Genomic DNA, 21,059 nt, shown 5'->3' on the forward strand with positions numbered 1-21,059 from the left:
TTTACCACCTTAGCCACAGCCTCACTTCTGGTTTTCTGGTGGTTTATTGCAGATAAGCGTCTCATGGACTTTCCTGGCCTGGCTGGCTTTGAACCGTGATACTCATATCTCAGCCTTCTGTGTAGCTAGGATGACAGGAGTGAGCCACCGGCACGAGGCTAGGTTTCTGTCTTTTAAAGTCTGGATTCCACCTGGGATAAAAATATTTATGTTTCTTGTCTGGCTTGTTTTCCTTCCCAAGATGTCTGAGGAATTCCAGTTCCATCCATTTCTGCAGGTGCCAGGGTTTGTTCTTCATTCAAATTTGTTTTTTAGCAGAACAAATATACGAGATAGAAAGGAGTAGATGGCAATAGATAGCATATGAAAAATTTGGACCTATTTGGTGGTGGGCAACTGATATACAATGTAAAGCTGACAGTATTTTCCGGATCTGTATACACCTGCCCAAACTGTAAAGCAGTGACCCGGCTCTACCCTGTGCCTGTCAGCCAGGAAGGAGAGCTGACCCGGCCCAGTTATAAACCAACACTGCATAGAGATGACACTTCACCAGCCAAGACTGAAAACTGAAAGTTCCGGTAGAAAACTGTCGCAAGCAAATGAGAACTGACCTGAAAGGGAGCCCCAGTTGCTTGTCCCATGAGAGCAGGGGAGACATCAAACACAATTAGGTTGATGAGATAAAGACGGTCACCAGCTGCTGACAGAAAGCGAGCCAGCACACAGATGCCTACTGCTGCCCCGGTTTCATGAACTAGTACTACTGGAGGCCATGGACCTGTAAGTCCAGCCCAAGTTAGAATGTTGGCTTAAGACCCCTGTCATCAAGTAATAGGCTATTGAGCCCAAAGTCAGCCATAATACTTAAGGATCAAATGAAGGAACAAGTTTACAATTTCAAGAATCAAAACCATACCACAACTTTCTAGAAACTCTGGGATGCAGCAAAAACTTCTCAGGGTATTTACAGTGTTGCAGGCCTGGCATGAAAACAGTCAGGTGTCTCAAAAGCAATCAACGATGAAGCACAGTCTAAAAGCAAACCCAGAACAGTGGATAGAAAGATAATCATAAGGTCTGGGAAGGTGGCTCAGTGGTAGAACACTTGCCTTGTATGTTTTTCAAAAGTATACTTACTATACTTGTTGAATTAGCAAAGAGTCTAGAGATATGTAACATAGACCTCCAAGGAAAAGAAAGAGTTGTGAAAATAAATTATGTGGAAGAAATAAGCACAGACAAGACTAAGGGAGTAACTGTCAGGAAAGAGCCTTGATGTTTGTGGTTAGAGCTACACCAGCAGGACTCCCTTCCTTCCTTCCTTCCTTCCTTCCTACCTTCCTTCCTTCCTTCCTTCCTTCCTTCCTTCCTTCCTTCCTTCCTTCCTTCCTTCCTTCCTTCCTTCCTTCCTTCCTTCCTTCCTTTCTTCCCTCCTTTCTTTCTTCCTTCCTTCCTTCTTTCCTTCTTCTTTGTTGGCTTTCCATCTCTCTTCTCTGTCTGTCTCTATTTGTCTGTATGTCTGTGTCCCTCATTCTCTCTTTCCTTCTTTGTGCCAGCCCTGGGGCTTGAACTCTGGGCCTCCGTTCAATCCCTAGGACGATTTTGCTCAAGGCTAACACTCTACCACTTCATCCACAGCACCACCAACATCTTATTTTTTTTACTGGTTTATTGGAGATGAGTGTCTCGGAGTTTTCTGCCTAGACTGGTTTGAACTGTGATCCTTAGATCCTACTTCCTCAGGAACTCAGGACACAGGCATCAACCACCAACACCCAGCTGCTATTTTCTTTCTAACTCCTTTCTTCTCCAGAACAGAAAGGGCTTTAAGAATGATTTGCTTCATTGCATAGGGAACTATTAAAGAAAGAAAGAAAAAAAAATCAAAAGACTCTAAATGGAATTAGGAAAATATGTTAAGTGATTTTAACCAGTTTATCTTGAATTTGACATGACTACCAATTAATGGGGCAGATTCTCTGGAGGAAGTTGACATGACCTAATAAGCACTATTTCAAAATCTCACATTTCCACTTTCATATAATTTTGTGGGCCAGCAAAATAGAGACAGATGAACACACACACAGATATATAGCACACAAATGCACAGGTGTGGACGTATGTGCACACCTCTATCTCTCAGCAGATGACTTATCTGTTTCTGGAGATTGTTGAATGGCCAAGCAAAGTTCAGCAGAGATGCAAGCTTGGTGGTCCTCAGGGGAGGATCACTTTCTTCTTCTTTGTGCAGGTGAAGAGGAGGCTGCAGGGAGTGGAATGTCCGCTCATGAGCAGGAAAGGGCTGAGGGATGGGAAACAGCCCATAGCAAACACCGCCATATGATGCAGCACAGGGCTGGGGTTGTAAATCACAGTCAAGCAAGTCTGACAGATACAGGGCATGGTATAAAAGGAGACAAAGGTGCTCAACAGGAGGAGGATGATTATGGTGGCTCTGGACTGGAGAGAGGCTCTGGTGGAGATGCTGATCCTCTGGATGTTTCGCATTCTCTGCTTGTGTCTGTAGAGGACGAAGAGCATGGAGATGCTGGCCCAGAGCATGAGCCCCAGACACAGAACATCAGGCACTGAGAACATGGCCACGTACAGCACATTAGCAGCTGGGTCCTGACAAATGGAAGAACAGTATCTATAGGCCTTTAAGCTCATCATGTTGTCATGTGCTTTGGGTCCGGTCATGAACATAAGACAAACAATGCTCACCAGGAGGAAGACTCCCCAGCTGAGGTAGATAGTGGAGACAATATGCTTGTGGGCTCTCCCCTTCAGCCCTGCCCACCTGGAGTCCCCCTGAGTGATGCTGACAGCAAGGAAGATGCTCAGGGAGCAAGTGCTACTGATTGACACCCCCCTGCCCACTCGGTGAAGATAGAAGACCATTTTGCACTCCACATCATTGAAGAAATTTCTCCAGCCCCAAGCCACCATGGTTTGGGGAACACCCCTACACAGAAGACTTAGGAAGTTGGCCACAATTAAGTGCCTAAGAATCAAGTCTGTGGCTCTCATCCTGTTCCTCATGCTGGAAAGTAATAGATAATGGGAGAGAAGAGACAAATTACCCACAAACCCAACCACAGTCTGGGCTAAGAGGATCATTCCCATAGACACATGGGCATCTCCCATCCTCTCTCTTTCTTAAGCCTAATTCAGAGGCTCTGGCTTGGGAAACTGAGGCCTTCATGGTGCCAAGAGAACTCAACATTCTCCATCCAGCCTTCAGACCACTGGAAATACTGTCCGAATTTATCTCATGTGTTAGGCAAAATCCAATTCTATTCATTCTTTAGGAAGAGGAAGATGGCATGTTCAGGTAAATGGGTGAACTTGGAGAAATGGCATTAAGGGATGGTGAGTCTGGTCCTGAGGTGAAGGCGGCTGCATTTCTCCTCTGTAGAATCAGATCTAAGATTCTAAAATGGGAGGCCCTAGTGGTTCAAGACTGTAATCCTAGTTACTCAGAGGCTGAGACCTTGGATTCCCAATTCAAAGCCAGCCCAGAGAAGGAAAGTCTGTGAGACTCTTCTTTCAAGTTAAGCACCCGCAAACCGAAAGTAGATATGTGGCTCAAAGTGGTAGAGGTCTAGCCTTGAGCAAAAAGGGCTCAAGGAACATGGGCAAGCCCCAAGTTCAAGCTCTCTGACTGGCTAAAGAAAGAAACTTGAAACATGCGTGACATGTTCCCAGGGTCACATGCACTTATAGTTCAATATGCTTGCTGCAGAAGTGGGTCCCAGGTGTTACCCTTTCCTCAACACAGAGCCCACCTTTCACAGAAGAAATACCATGAAGATGAACCAGGTCTGTGTTGAGGATGTTGGGGGTTAAGAAGGAGGTTGATGTCAGAGACAGAGAGGGGGCAATTTTAGGCTCAAATGCCATTCTAGAGTCACTTTTGTGAACACATCTTCCCCAATCCCTGCACAATCAGTATTCCTCCTCACTTGTCATGAACCAGGACAGACTCTGCGAGGGGAGTTGAAGTTAGGAACCAACAGGGCTTGGGAGTGAGGGGCCTGAAACCCCTATTCTTTTCACTGTCCTATCCCATTCCTATCCTTCCCTGTTTCTTTGTTATGCAACCCCTTTCACTCCAGAATCCCTGCTCCTAAGTTGATCCCTTACCCAGAGTGTGAAACCCGGGGTCTCTCTTGCAGGCTTCGCCTCTCCAGTGGCAGTGAACACAAGTGCTCAACTCTTCTCTCAGGATGTGCGTGTCATGGCGGGTCATTTCTGAGATGCACATGGGCACTTCAGAGCTGCAGAGGGCTCCTTAGATATGGGTCCAGGAGGGCGGCAGCTGAGGTCGTCTCCCGCAGGAGCAGTGATTTTCCCTTCACCTCGGTGGCAAGCCAAGTTCTCAGTAAACTTTTTCTTTTCCCCCATGTGACAATTATCAAGACACTTTTCACTTTCTTGTGGGTGCTTCTCCAGGGGGCAGGGGAGTGGTGCAGTCTCTTATCTCTCCTAGATCCCAGTAGGCCAGCAGGAGACACTGAGGCCCAACTTGAGATGACTGTCTGTAAACAACCTCAGCGGTGTATAAGCCATGTGTCCCCAAAGTTTCTTATCCAAAGTGCCCCTTCCCTTTTTTTCCCATTCTGAGACTTGAACTCAGGGCTTGGGCACTGTTCTTGAGCTGCTTTTGCTCAAGGCTAGCATTCTACCATTGGTGCCACAGCACCACTTCTGCCTTTTTCTATGTATGTGCTGCTGAGGAATTGAACCCAGGGCTTCATGCATGCTAGGCAAGCACTCTACCACTGAGCAACCTTCCGAGCCCTCCTCATCTCAGTCTCCTTTTGTTTTATCATCATATATGCTGTTAGAAAAGAAAAGTGGATGCCTGTACTGATGCAAACTCAGGAGCCTGATATTAGAGAATCAAGGTTCAAAGCCAGTCTGGTGAAGAAAGACCATGAGATTCTTATCTCCAATTCTTTTCTCCATTCTCAGGTGGTAGTGTGCCAGTCTGGAATAAAAGAGCTCAGCATCAGCATCCATGCCCAGAGTTCAAACCCCTGGACTGGCACAAGAAAAGAAAGAAAATAGAATGAGACCTTTCTGTACAGGAGTTTCTTTGGCAATAATGGCCATTTTTTTCTAAAAATGTTTTATCCCTAGAGACCCCATTTGAAGATTAGAGGTAAGCAATTCATGCATATTCCTGAAAGCAGGGTGATAAGTGATCTCTTTTCATGCCTGGTTGTTTCTGAGGAGGTAGCTTCATTCTCTAATTCCCTACTCATTTTCATCATTAGTAGTGGTGATTTTGAAGCAGAAATTTGTCACTGTGCTCAGGAGAGGATCAGTAGTGACTCCTCACCCTGGGTTTCTTGTCTACCACATTGCATGTGACTCCATTCCTCCCCTGGACTCTTCTGGTCTTGCTGATAATTTCTCTGCCCTGTTCTTGTGTGTTTCAAGAACATACATTTGCCTTTCTGTGTCCGACTTCCTGCATTTTCCACAGCGATCTGTAGTTCTATAGATGTGGCAGCATATGACAGGATTTCCTTCTTGTTCCTGGCCTAGTCAGTCATACTTTGTGGTGGAAATAGGCTACATCTTTTTTGTGTGTGTGAAACATCTTTTTCTTAAACAGCAAAGCAGAAATGCAACACAATTTTAAATATTTGTAAAATTAAGTCACAAAGGGATTCAAAATGTTTGTATCATGACTATTACATCTTCATATAGTTAAAGTCATTTATGAAATCATATAATAACACATAAGATTATCCCATGATTAAACGAGTTCAAATCAAGTAACTGTAAGCTATATTAGTAGATTTTGTTTCCTAGTATAATATCTTAATATTACCTCTGATATTTGTTGGGAGCCGACAGTAAAACTCTAAGGTCATCTTGACCCCTGTGCTCAGTTGAAGGCATGTACAAGGAGCTGGCTTACTTAAAAAACACTAGGTGTCCGGGATTGCTTTGCTATGTCTGCAGAGTTTGTTTTACTTTCTTCCAGTTGACCTTGTCTTGTTTTACTGCACTCTGTTTTCACTGAAATTTTCCTTGTTTTTCTGGACTATTGTAACCTTATGTTACCTCTTGACTTCTAATTGTATATTTTAGGGAAAGTTAAAAAAAACGGTGCTTAGGTCTTGAGCTGCAGACCTCTGGACCCCATCCTTTGTCTTATGTCTTTATTTTTCTCATCCTTGCCCCCTTTCGTTGCCGGCAGGCTCCAGCAAGTGGTGCCCAATCAGGGACCTGAAATCCTGGAATCAAGGCAGAGGACCCCGCTAAGATAAGAAGATGTGTTCAGAAAAAGAGAGTGGGTGAAATTATAGTTGGGAGTAAGAAATTATGGGGCAAGGTAAGAGCCACATGTTATATGTGCAGGCTCTTAAGGGCATGCTTCAAGCTTGAGGATTGAAAGTTGGACAGAGTCAGTTAGAGAGTTTCTTTTACGTTGTCAAGTAAGTATGCCCTTGCTTCCTGGAGGAAGGAACCATTAGTTTAGAAACTTAGCAAAAATAAAAAATAAATAAAAAGGAAAAAAGGATTCAGAGACACTATGATGCAAATGGCCTCTAAGTTAAAACATTGCTGGTTCGTAATTGTCTGGTATCTGTGTAGCCTGAAGGTTCTGTATTGGGGTTGGCAAGAGTCTTGGTGGATGCGCTACAAGACAGCCAACTGGGCCAGTGGGAGAGGTCCCCCGGATCCCCATCAGGGTTAACTATCCACTCATGGGTCCGTACTTTCTGTCTGACAATCTACGACATGCATGCTGTAAATGTGTTTTGTCTCAATGTTTGTGTGTATGTATTTTGGAATTCTTAGAATGTTTCTTCTCTCAAATTCTACTTGATGTGAGAGCCCAGAGGAGGCTTGCTAACACCACCTTTTAATATCTGTTTCTCTCTAGCTCCTTCTTTTTTACTTACACTTTAAACTGACCCCCCTTTCTACCCTTCACTGCTACCTCCTCCACCTTGTGTGGATCCAGAAGAAGGGGAGTAGTGGGGGGCGAAAAACCTGGAGGATCTAACAATAACTTAAAAAGACCAGCAGGGAGAACCTGCAGCTGGATGAAAATGCCACTGACCACCTTCAAGTGACACCAGCAAGATCTTAGCCTCAGGCCTTGGCCCAGGGGGTCTGAGTAGGAGGGAGTACCTGTAAGTCTGAGGGGACAGCCAAGAGGGACTTCTTTCCCTTGCCCCAAGATGACTGGGAAATCTCCTCCACCTTGGAAGGCCCCTGGGTCAACGTTTGCAGGAATCTAAAAGAAAAATCCTCCGGAGGTGAGTAGAGGGTGTTCGAGTCCCCTGGTAAGTGGATTTGAGTCCCACTTGTGAATGGTGGTGAGATGTTGCCCCATTCACTGAGACCTGATTTTGTTTTTGTGGCCACTTCTCTGTCTTGTTTACTTCAGTGTGTTTTCTGCTATGTTTTCTGAGGTAGGGATAAACTGGGGGCCCTTTAGTCCCCAACTCAGCCTTTGGTTGTTGTCTTGTCTAGTTCTGTTAGAATTGATACCAGTTGTAAATGTATGTACAACTGATTTTGATTTTTTGTGTGCTTTAAGATCTGTGTGTGTTTTGTATGTATTTGTGAACATGTTCAAGATAAAAATTATCAGCATGCTGTAACAATTGGGTAAGTTTAAATTTAAAGTTTAAAAGTTTATGAGGTTTGGAAATCACCAAAAATTTAAAAAATTTTTCACATTGTTTTAAATGACTTTTTAAGGATTCTTTAACTTAAAAATATCTGGTGTTTTAAAATGCATAAGGCTGTTTACACTGTAATCAAGTTATCTGGCTTAACAAAAATGCATTGGCTGTTTGGAATTTAGTTCTCTTGGCTAAAATGTGGGGATAAATATTAAAAGTTTAAATATAAAAGTTTGTTTAGCCCTGTCAAAGACATTCCCTTTTCTGTCTGTCTAAAAGTGTGTATTTTCATCCAAAAACCAAGAGATAAGAAAAGGAAAAATCTTTTTTTTAAAAAAAATTTATTTTATTTTATTTGAGAGCATACTGTACAGAGGGGTTACAATTACATTGGCAGGATAATGCATACATTTCTTACCAAGCATTGCAGCCTTCTCCTTTGTTTACCTAAACTTCACCTCCCTTCCCAGCCTCCCCCCTCCCCCCCACCCAATCATACCCCCCTCCCCCCCCACACCGACATTGTAAAGCTTGCTTTGACATGACATTTTGTAATTCTCCTTGTTGCAACAGGTCCACCTGAATCCTTAAACGACTTGTTTGTCCCCATCTCCTCCACATGTTATACTGACATCAAATAAAGTGAAAGCGGGGGTTACACTGTGGGGGAGGGACATACAAAACAACAAAGAAATAATCTTATAAATGCGTTAGAAACACATGCATGAAAGAAACGAAAACATTAAAATACATATTTAAGGGTTCGTTTTCCTAACATCACATTATCTGACCTTTTCCGCTTGACTCATACCTATACTAGATATTGCAAATAAGGGAAACCATGGGACCTATGTTTCTTTGGGCCTGGCTTACTTCACTTAATATAATTTTTTCCAAGAAAAATCTTAAAAGCCAACAAAGGACTTATCTTTAGGGGTAAGCGGTAAACAGGCAAAAGTGCAGTTCAGCTGGTCATACATGATGGGATGGGCCATGAGAGGAGTCCACGCATGGTGAAAGAGGACAAGCTGGCACAAACGCAGTTCATCTTACCCTAAAGAGTGAGATTAGTTGCGTGCCCATTCCATAGGAGGAGGCACATGGCCCTGCTTTGTTCTGTCCTTTTTCTCTATAGATAAATACTGGAAACATGATGGTAAAATTAGTGATGTGATGATCTGATTAGTATTGCTTAAACTGCCCCTTGGACTTAAAAAGAGGGTTAAAAATGTATTTGTATAATGACACTTGCTTTTATTGATGTTTTACAATTAGCATATATTTTTGAAAGTCATAAATGTGTTAAGTTTAACTTCTTGGTACAGTGATGATTGTAATTCTTGCATTAAGAAAAAATTGTCATTTGAGTTTAAAAGTTTTAATGTGTTCCTGTTTTATTTTTTTAATTTTTTATTGTAATGATACTATACAGAGGGTTAAGTTACTTGAGTAAGGTAATGAGTACACTTCCTATTAACCATTGTTACCCCCTCCATTGTTTTCCCCTTACCATCCCTTTACTCCCTACCTTCCCCGAGGGTCTTTTCTTTTTCTTAATTGTGATTACGTGATTTCCCAAATTTCACAGTATTGTGGAATATTGATGCTCATTTAAAGTCACAAGTTCATTCTAACTTTCCTAGAGCAAATTGTCTATCATGGTCTATAACATATAACAGTTTACACATATACACCTTACATGTGATCAGCAGCATGGGGATATTTAGTAGTGGTTCGACTAGATGAGTGGGAGTTCTTTGTTTCTTAAGTCCTGTCAATTTCCTCATATCACCTAACATTTTGGATTTAGCATCCACTTATAAGGGAGATCATGTACCATTTGTCTCTTTCCTCTTGGCTTACCTCCCTCAAGATGATTCCTTAAAACAAAAAGCCAAGAGACAATGAGTGACACTTGGCCTCAAGATTTTAAGGAATTTTTTTTAATGTAACTAAAAACTAAAGTATAAAATAATAAAAGAGATTAATAGGAGGCTTAAAAAATAGGAATGGATTTCTGGATAAAATGGTTAAAAGTAAAATTGTTCTTAATGTTTGCCTCAAAGTGGAAAAATAAGGATGACCAAAATAATTGCTTAATTGCTATTCCAGTTTGCTCTTATAGGTTTTTTAAGTTTCCAGCAAGCAAAGAACAAAACACAGAGGATTCCTATAAGTTTGTCAGATGTAACTTTGGCTCTTAATAAGTTTCAGGTAAGAGCATGCTTAAAAGCTACTTCTATGTTGACCACCTTGTTGCTTTTAATTGGACTAAAGTAGCCTTTTATAAGACTCGTTGATGTGCAAACTGGGTCAAAGCCAGCCCGGCCAGAAAAAGGTCCCTGTGAGACTGTCACCTCTACTCAGTCAGCAGAATGCTGAAAGAGCAAGCAGAGTTGCTTTGGGACTCATAGTGGCAGAGTGCTAGCCTTGAGTTGTAGAGCTGAAGGACAGCACTCAGGCCCGAGTTCATGTCCAGCATCCAGCTATGGAAAATACAGATAAGACATTTATCCCAGTGTAGAAAAGACATTCCTGGGACAAGAGCAATGGAGGAGCATCCAGAGGCAGTAAGCCACTGCTTGGATGACAAAAATGTCAAATCCTAGAGTCATTTGTGCATGGCCCTTCAAAATTTGGTCAGAGCTAGGAGGTCATGGGAAGATAAGGTGTAAGCATGCCTAATATCCATGACTATCTACTTTGTAAGAACAGAAACTTGTGATAGTACTAAAAAGCTAAAGTTATAAAATGTGGGGGATAGTTTAATCCCAACATCTGTATGTGCCAAAAGCCCTAATTGGCAATACCCTTTCAGCTAACATCAGCTACATAAAGTTTATCTGTTCAAGAAAAAAGTTTGTAAACCTAAGAGTGTGTTTCTATTAACATCTGTATAAAGGTCTGCACAGGTGGCTTAGACATTTTTAGGGTCACTAGAGGTCACATTCCTAAAGGGGCTTTTACAAACCAAAGTGCATAAAAAGGTACACAGTTGTAGCCAAAAAAATCTGTGCATTTGTCAAAAAATAAAATATTTTTCTTAATGACGTCTAACCCTGGTAACCTCTTTGTAAAATAGACTAAGGTTATAGGTTCCTGGGTAGGTACGATCAACACCCCTGAGTCAGCTTGAAGAAGTTACAGAAGATGAATCTTTGACCATCATCTCCTTTCGTGGATAAGAGACCAAAGTCATTAAAAAAGTGTGACAAAATAGGCAAAAAAAGACCTGAAAAATAGTATTACAGGCCTGAACCCTCTATATCTGCCTAAAAAAGACAGCCTTATTAAAAAAAACTATCTAGTTAAAAAGGTTGTCAACTTGGTAATTTGTCCTGGGTTATCGTCTAAATAGTCTTAAAAACTACTGCGGCCACAGCCAGCCAAGCTTATGTATTACTTGTATCCATGAACAGTGTGTGGAGAAATTTCCAGCCCTGCAAGAGATGTGACAGTCCCTTGGAGCCACTGAGAGACCATGATGCTGCTGCTGGTACAGCCTGACAGTCACCTGGAGGAAATCTACATCCTTCCCCTGACCACCTCCACCATGGAAAAAGTAGAGTAAACTCCTGCCTGTTTCCATTTTTTTGGATGGCTTCACTTTGTCCATGTTATCATATACCTACTGTAATTTTATTATGGATACTCCTCTTACTGGGAAGATGAACAAATTTTTTTTAATTTAATTTAATTTTATTTATGAACATACTGTACAGAGGAGTTACAATTACATGGGCAGGATAATGCGTACATTTCTTACCAAGCATTGCAGCCTCCTCCTTTGTTTACCCTTCACATCCCTTCCCAGCATCCCCCCTCCCCCCCAATCCCAATCCTTCTCCTTCCCCTCCTGTTCTCCCCCACACACACCAAAGTTGTAAAGTTCATTTTCTACCTGACAACTTGTACTTCTCATTGTTGCAACAGGTCCACCTGTATCCTTAAACAACTGGTTTTTCCCCATCTGACATCATATATAGTGAAAGTAGGGGTTATACTGTGGGGGAGGGGCATACAAAGCAACAAAGAGATAATCTTATAAATGCATTAGAAACACATGCATGAAAGAAAAAAAAACATTAAAATACACATCTAAGGGTTCATTTTCCTGACATCACATTATCTGACCTTTTCCGCTTGACTCATACATATACTAGATATTACAAATAAGGGAAACCATGGGACCTATGCTTCTTTGGGCCTGGCTTACTTCACTTAATATAATTTTTTCCAAGTTTTTCCATTTCCTAACAAATGGGGCAATGTCATTCTTTCTGATGGAGGCATAGAATTCCATTGTGTATATATACCACATTTTCTTGATCCATTCATCTACTGAGGGGCATCTGGGTTGGTTCCATATTTTAGCTATGGTAAATAATGCTGCAATAAACATAGTTGTGCTGGTAGCTTTAGTGTGGTCTTGTTTGTAAACATTTGGGTAAATGCCCAAAAGTGGGATTGCTGGGTCATAGGGGAGTTCTATGTGAAGTTTTTTGAGGAACCTCCATACTGCTTTCCAAAGTGGCTGAACAAGTTTACATTCCCACCAACAATGAAGTAAGAAGACGAACAAATATTGTATTGCTCATTCCCTACACTGCTTTGCCAATATGGGACTTCCTAAATATATTACAACTGATAATGGTCCGAGATATGTTGGACAAGCTTTTCAAACTTTTTATAAATCGTACCAGATTTTTCACTCTACAGTATTCCCTATATTCCTCAAGGACAAGAAATTGTTAAACAAGCCAACTGGCTACTAAAACACCAAAATTTTAAATTAAAAAGGGGGAATTATTCCGCTTCTCTCCTGTTAATATTTTTCTCACACTTTATTTGTACTAATTTTTTTATTTTTTAAAAATATTTTATTTTATTTTATTTGAGAACATACTGTACATACAGGTTACAATTACATGGGCAGGATAATGCATACATTTCTTACCAAGCATTGCAGCCTCCTCCTTTGTTGTACTAAATTTTTTAAGCTTAGACTGTAATGGTCTTTCCACTGCACAGCAGCTTTTGAAAAAACAAAAAAACAACAGAGATCAAAGAACATAGAGCTTTTGCCCAAGTTAAGTGGAAGGATCCTTTAACAGGTGATTGGTACGGTCCCGATCCGGTTTTAACATGGGGTTGAGGACATGTTTGTGTTATTTTGCAGAAAGAAAGTACATCCCGCTGGTTGCCTGAGCATTGCATTAGGATTGTGGAGGCTCATTCAGATGACACAAACACTGACATTTTGGGGTTACGTGCTGGATCCCCCGATTTTGCACCCTACAACTTGGGATGGAGTTGAAGTACTCATTCATGTCAATAGAACAGTATACAAAACAGCCCCGGATCCCTTCATCCAGCACAGCAAGATGGGAAATATCTCAGCTTGAGACATTGGAATTCCTTTTTGCTTTACCACCAGCTCTAAAGACTCCATTCCATGCTGTATTATAATGCTATCCATGATCATAAAATTTGGATCCCGGACTAAAATCAAATGTACAATATACAGATAACATCTTTCTCAACTGAACACCCAGTTCATGCAAATTCTTCTCCATCCTATATGATACATCATTGCATTAATTCTTCACAAATAGTAGTATCTACAGGAGAGCCTCATCCAATAAGGTACAGGCATGTACAGCCATTTGTTACCAATATTTCTGGAACTAACTCTCAATTAATGGACTAGTCTGGAGATAATCTTACTAATAGGTACAATCTTGGACAGTGGTGGATGAATGGGCATCCTCAACACCGTGTTTGGATGCTGGTGGCTGCACTCAACAACATAAGCTGGCCCAATTAATCCCTTTTAAAAAATATTATGAGTTGTGTATCAGCACCTGATGTCATTATGTATGGACTGTTTAATATCTCTGTAGGAGCTAATTATTTTAATGTCACCTGTTCTAATTAGTCTTTTACTAATTGCTTCTATAGCAGCATAACTAAATCCATACTTATTGTTAGGCAACCATCTTTTGTTATCCTTCCTGTAAATATTTCTAAAACTTGGTATAAAAATTCTGGCATTCCCTCGTCGATTTGTTGGGCTACTTGTAGCTGATGTTTTGGCCTTTATTTCATTAGCTGCTTCCGCAGGGGCAGCTGCTGTGACATTAACACAAAACACAAACAGCCCATTATCTTAATCAGCTTGCTCATAATACTACATAAGACCTACCTCTGGACTCTAAAGGGGCAAAAACTGCTAAAAAAACTGTTTAAACAATTTCAACAAAACTTTAAAATCTTAAAAAAGGAAATCAACACAGAACTTAAAAAATGGCAAAACCTCCCATGCTCCTGGATTGGAAAGATTAACATTGTGAAAATTGCAATTCTTCCCAAGGCTATCTACAAATTCAATGCAATACCTATCAAAATTCCAACCTCATTCTTCAAGGAAATAGAAGAGGCAATCCAAAAATTCATATGGAAAAATAAAAGACCCCGAATAGCAAAAACGCTCCTCAACGGAAAGAACACTGCTGGAGGAATATCAATACCAAACTTCAAACTCAACTATAAAGCCATAGTAATCAAAACAGCTTGGTATTGGCATAAGAACAGACCTCAGGACCAATGGAATAGAATTGAAAACCCAGAAATGAACCTACAGACCTATAGCCATCTAATCTTCGATAAGGGAGCTAAAACAATAGAATGGAAGAAAGACAACCTCTTCAGTAAATGGTGCTGGCAAAATTGGTTAACTACATGTAGAAAACTTAAGCTAGATCCTTATATATCACCCTGCACCAGAATCAACTCCAAATGGATCAAAGACCTTGAACTCACAGCAGACACTCTGAAAACATTACAGGATGGAATAGGAGAAACCCTAGGTCTCCTTGGCACAGGCAGAAATTTTCTGAATAGAGACCCGGAAGCACAACAAATCAAAGAAAGGTTGGACAAATGGGATTGCATAAAGTTGCAGAGCTTTTGCAGGGCAAATGACATAGCTAGCAAGATCAATAGAAAGCCCACGGATTGGGAGAAGATCTTTACTAGCCATACAACGGACAAGGGTCTCATATCTAAAATATACTTGGAACTCAAAAAATTAACCCCCCAACAACAAATCCTCAAAGAAACAACTGCCCAATAAATAAGTGGGCGAAAGACTTAAAGAGAAACTTCTCTGAAAAAGAAAGAAGGATGGCCAATAGACACATGAAGAAATGTTCAACATCCCTAGCCATAAAAGAAATGCAAATCAAAACAACATTGAGATATCACCTCACTCCAGTTAGAACAGCAAAAATCAAGAACTCTAACAACAACAGATGCTGGAGGGGATGTGGACAGAAAGGAACCTTACTTCCTTGTTGGTGGGAATGTAAACTTGTTCAACCACTTTGGAAAGCAGTATGGAGGTTCCTCAAAAGACTTCACATAGAACTCCCCTATGACCCAGGATTCCCACTTTTGGGCATTTACCCAAATGTTTACAAACAAGACCACACTAAGGCTACCAGCACAACTATGTTTATTGCAGCATTATTTACCATAGCTAAGATATGGAACCAACCCAGATGCCCCTCAGTAGATGAATGGATCAAGAAAATGTGGTATATATACACAATGGAATTCTATGCCTCCATCAGAAAGAATGACATTCCTCCATTTGTTAGGAAATGGAAAAACTTGGAAAAAATTATATTAAGTGAAGTAAGCCAGGCCCAAAGAAACATAGTTCCCATGGTTTCCCTTATTTGTAATGTCTAGCATATGTATGAGTCAAGCGGAAAAGGTCAGATAATGTGATGTCAGGAAAATGAACCCTTAGATGTGTATTTTAATGTTTTTTCTTTCATGCATGTGTTTCTAATGCATTTATAAGATTATCTCTTTGTTGCTTTGTATGTCCCTCCCCCACAGTATAACCCCTGCTTTCACTATATTTGATGTCAGTATAACTTGTGGAGGAGATGGGGAAAAACCAGTTGTTTAAGGATACAGGTGGACCTGTTGCAACAATGAGAAGTACAAGTTGTCATGTCCAAAACGAGTTTTACAACGTCCGTGCGGGGGGGGGGGGGGGGGAAGGAGAAGGATTGGGATTGGGGGGAAGGGGGGAGGCTGGGAAGGGATGTGAAGGGTAAACAAAGGAGGAGGCTGCAATGCTTGGTAAGAAATGTACACATTATCCTGCCCATGTAATTGTAACTCCTCTGTACAGTATGTTCACAAATAAAATAAAATTAAATAAAAAACAACAACAACAAAAAAACAATTTCAATGCTATATCCCTTCCCTGACTTATGTCAAAGGATTGCTAATGTCATTCCTTGGCCTGGGAATGCTTTTACTGATGGTTTCTCTATGCCTTCCTTGTATTATATGTTCACTCCAAACTCTCTTATGAGTTTAGCCAGCCAGCTACATAAGATCAAGCTCCATATAAATGAATCCTTCCCCCTCTGCCTGAGAGGAACTGCTGCCAGAGACGGGTAAGAGGTGGTGCCATTCTGACCAACCTTAGACAGGGCCTTCAGCTTCACTCAGAAGAAGTTTCCGATGATGGGTAAGGCAGACAATGTGATCCACAGGTGGGTTCACTTCTTCAAATAAAGACAGGGGAAATATTGATTACTTTACCAAATGGAATCTATGAACTAAATTTTTAAAAATTGTTATGAGAATGACTAAAATTCTAAGAACCAATTAGTTGAATTTGCAGAGTGAGATAAAAATACTGAGCTTACCAATTCTTATACATATAAAATTCTCTCATTCATGATTTTAATACCAGTACACTCTTTAAGGAATTTGGTAACAGTTAATTGACTAGGTACAACAAATAAACCTTGCAACCAAACCCTGGAGCTGGAATAGCATAGCATGTGGTATATGTAAGGTCAAACTTAACCCATGTTCATATATTTAGATATATATTCCCTGGAAGATCTGTTCTGTGCCAGAGACAGTACAAATCTGGAGTGAAAACATTTGGAGTTCGTAGCTACTTTTATCACATTATTTTTTACCTATTTCTATGTATTCCTCCCAGACTTTCTACTTATAATTGATATATAACCAAAATTCTTCTTTTTTTGTGTGTCTGGTCAGGGAACCTGAACTCTAGGCCTGGGCACTGTTCCTCAGCTCTTCAGCTCAAGGCTAGCCCTCTACAACTTGAGTCATAGCGCCACTTCTGCCTTTTGTTTTCTTATGTGGTGCTGAGGAATCCAACCCAGGGCCTCATATATGCAAGCTAAGCACTCTACCACTGAGCCACCTTCGCAGCCCATAACCAAAATTCTTATCTTTTCAGATAGCAAATGGGTTATTTGATGCAAAGCAAGTTGGTTCTTTGTTTTTAAACAGATCTCAATTTGATAATTTAGTTTCAACTTAAACATCCTCTCTATATCCCAAATTTGTTTTCAAATGATTAAAGAGAAACCATCAGTCCTATCTTTTTATTAGAAAGTACAACTGACAAACTTTAGGCAAGGTTTTGGTTAACTTCAGGACATACAGATTAGGTTACTGTAAGGTGATTACTACTCAAAGTACTTTTACAAATGTGAAACTATCTTGACTTAGGAGAAGGTAAATGGGGAGGATGAGCCAAATGGAGGAGAGGCACACAATCGTGAACATGTACATACATAAAGTTATGCATTCAGTACATGATTTTAGTCATATTTTCACATTTTCATGTATATCTTACTAAGTAAGCATGTAGTAAAAGACTAATCCTATATATCAAAGCAAATTCAATAAAACATTCATTTTCAAGTTTCATAAAAATATGCAATTCTAATTACAAAGTCTGTACAATACATCTGCACATTTTCTTAGACTAACGTAATACACAGGCTCATGGAAGTCTCCTGTTAAGTAGTTAATTTTGCCTAGATTTGAAATTATTTTAATAAACATTCAATTAAGCCACAAACACAGGTACTGTAACATTTGGAATCTACCCAAGTTTTAAAGGGGGGAAAAATGGAGTGAGGGGAAGGGATGGAGAGAAGGAAAGGGAGAGAGAGAGGGAAAGAGAGAAGCAGCAATTCCGTAAATGAGAAGGGAACTCTTACTTTCATTTGCTTTTCATGTCAGTTGTTTGGAAAACACTAGAAGCAGACATGAGGTTTTCTATATATTGTCCAAAAACTTGGTTTTCTGATTTTAGCCTTAGGTTTTCTTCCTTAACTGCATCTACTGTTGCAGAGAGATCTTCAAGTGTGTGTTGGAGTTCCAACACTTGATTAATAAGTCGTGTTTTTTCCTCCAGTTCCCTGATTTTCAGCATCAATATCCATGTCAGCATTCATCATCCTGGGCACTGAACTGTGTCTCAGACAGAAAAATCCTGATGAAGGGTAGTCAGAGGCACCAGGAGGGGCGGGTTCCCAAGATCACACCTCCGGCCGGGGACTCCAGCACTGACTGACCAGGCTACATTTTCTTTATGCATTCATCCACAGTTGGGCCTTTGACTCCACTGGACTGAACCTGGCTGACTTTGCTCCACAGGACCATGTCCAGTGTCACTCATTTCTCTGCAGACACCATGGAGCTTCTGAGGGTTGTGTCTTGGCTATGGTAAATAGTGCCTAAATGGATATGGTATTCAAGGACCTATATATTCTTGAGAATATGCCTAAATATTTCATTGTCTATTTTCTTTTTTTTCCAGTCGGTTGTAAGGCCTGAACTCTGGGCCTTGGCTATGTTCTTCAGCCCTTCAGCTCAAGGCTAACACTCTACCACTTAAGCCACAGCAACACTTTTGGCTTTTTCTGCTTAGGTGATGCTGAGGAATTGAACCCTGGTAATCATGCATGCAAGGCAATCAGTCTACCACTGAGCTACCTTCCCAGCACCTCATTTTCTATTCTTTGTTTTTTTGGTCAATCATGGGGCTTGAACTCAGTCTGGGCACTGTCCCTCAGCTCTTCAGTTCAAGGTTAGTGCACTACCATTTGAACCACATTGCCACTTCCAGCCTTTGCTGCGTATGTGGTGCGGAGGAATCAAACCCAGGGCCTCCTGCATGCAAGGCAAACAGTCTATCACTGAGCCACCTTCCCAGACCCTCTTTTGCTTTTGAAGACAGGGTCTCAACTGTGTAGTCCAGGCTAGCCTTGAACCTAGTATCCTCTTGCCTCAGCCTCCTCAGTGCTGGAATTTCAGGTTCACATCACTAAGCCCAACTGTATTTTTTACCTAACTGTTCATCAGTTCCATTGTGATCCCAAAGAGATGCATAATGCCTTGATGAGAGTCTCATCTGCAGGGAAGGTCTCAGTCACTCTTTGTCTTCCTGGGGCATAGGACCATTCTTCACCTCAATGGAGCTTCCTGGTCTGTCATGCCTTGGGAAGGAGGCCTTCTGTGCCCACCAGGCTTAGCTGGTCTCATTGATGTCACTGCACTCAGCACATGTGATGTCATTGTGCTCCATGCACTTGAGCTAGGCAGGAGAAGCACACTGGTGAGGGTTTCCCGTCCACTGCAGTGGTCGCAATTGGAGCTTTGAGGTTAGGACCTTGTGTACGCAGTCTGGCCTATGTGGGTGTCTCTTGGTCCCAGCCTGGTTTCCTCAGGGGAGGGAGGGTCTCACTGTTGCCTCTTCCTTCATGTGAACACACTATGAGAATTTGATGCACCTGTTCTCTGGGGCTGCTGGGACAAATAGCCTCACCCAGTGGCTTACATTCACAGCTTCTATGGGGATGCACTCTGAGCTCATCTCCTCAATTCGGGCCCAGTTATGGTTCTTGATTTTCTTGGGCTTATGGATGTATCCTCAGCCTCCCCCTGTCTCTGTCCCCAGGTTGTGCCCACTGTTTACTGAGTCTTTTCCAGCTGGGGTGCTTAGGAGGACACTGTGGTTGGCTCTAGGACCCACCCTCAATTCAGAGTGAACTTATCATGGGATGTTGAAACACTCACCCACAGACACTACTTTCTTGTTCACCAGCACTGGCTCAGGACTGGGAAATAGCTTACAGGCCATGTGTAAAGACAAACAAAATTTCCTGATTTTTCTACACATTTCTAGCACAGTCATCAGAAAAGCTTTGGTCCTAAAAAGTGTGATCATTTCTCCCCAGTAGCAAGCAAACATTTCCCTTTTTTTCTTTCTTTTTTTTTTTTGTCTGAGACTAGAACTTCAACTGGGTATCTGATGCTTTTGCTCATTGGTTGGTGCTCTACCACCAGAGCATTTCCTTATGCAACAGCAGACACAGCCTGGCCTCTCTAATTCGGTTCAGTTCTCACCCTAACTTGCCCTGCTGCGGATGTGAGGGCCCAGGTTGCTTGCCTGTGTTTCTGACTCTGCCCCCAAGTGAGGCTGATCAGCTCAAAGGAATCAGGACCGGGGACAAATTCTTATGGGTTCACCATAAAGGATGCTATTGAAAAGATGTGTATGGCAAGGCCCCAGGAGCCGAGTGTCTTGTCTACACCCCCTACGCTCCACGAACCCTCACATCTTCAGCTCTTTGGAAGCTCTCCAAACCCTCTCATTTTTTTTTTAATACAGACTTCATTAGATGGGGAAGACTGTGTCAAAGTGTGATCAAGCAGAAAGGGTGTGACAGGGTGCAGACAGGGTCAGGCTGGGGGCCTACCAGTGCCTCCATTTGCACCCTGTGGCCCTCATCTTGGCAAGTGGGGCTGGACCGGTCCTGTAACGGGTCTTGGGGATGTACCATCAGACACCGGTCAGGATTCTGCTGTGATGGCTCTGAGATGGAAACACTGGGCACAGTAGTTTACATGGCCCTGTTCTGAAACAAAGCTCAGGTTCTATAGCCTGCATTCCGGAGGGAGTTAATGAGCCAGAAACTGTGCACCCAGACTCACCTGTACAGTCTCGGGTTTCCATTCACCCATGGTGTTGCCCCTCTGTTGTCATTGTTATTTTGAGAAAATATTTTACTATGTACCTCAGTCTGGTTTTGAAGTCACGATTTTTCCACATCAGTCTGCTGAGTACTGGGAATACAGGTGTGTACCGCACTTTTGTTTTTGTAGTAATAGTATCCTATTGTTTATTCTCTCATCATCACCATTAGCCACAAGTCTTGTGTTTAAATGCCAGCTCTGCCAGCCATCCTCTTAGCTCTGTGAGCTGGCCAGAGTTTCTGCCTTGTGCTGTGCCTCACAGGATTGATGTTGTGAGCCAGGTTCGTACCTTGTATGATTGCTTTGAGGGTTAAGTGAGGTCACAGGTGTATGTGCCTTGTCTAGGGCCTGCCCCAGAGCATGCATGCATGCATGCTATGCAGCCGTTGCTAAGTGGAGTATGAGGTGTAGTAGCCAGTAGTGGGCAGCGTGTGTGATCTTATGTGAACTCAGAAAGTGCACTGTTTCTATTGAACTGTGCACTCCAGGTCAGAGGAGGGC

The 21,059-nt window shown here is 41.7% G+C and overlaps 2 pseudogenes; both read right to left on the reverse strand.

Annotated features, from left to right (window-relative positions):
* The window catches only part of LOC138812426 (voltage-dependent calcium channel gamma-2 subunit-like), a 351,801-nt pseudogene that overhangs the window by 52,157 nt on the left and 278,585 nt on the right, over nucleotides 1-21,059 (reverse strand).
* On the reverse strand, nucleotides 17,740-18,049 carry LOC138812507 (short coiled-coil protein pseudogene; annotated as a pseudogene).

This window comes from Dipodomys merriami, unplaced genomic scaffold (genome assembly GCF_024711535.1).
Source record: "Dipodomys merriami isolate MVZ:Mamm:240054 unplaced genomic scaffold, mDipMer1.0.p SCAF_57, whole genome shotgun sequence".
Classification (NCBI taxonomy): Eukaryota; Metazoa; Chordata; class Mammalia; order Rodentia; family Heteromyidae; genus Dipodomys; species Dipodomys merriami.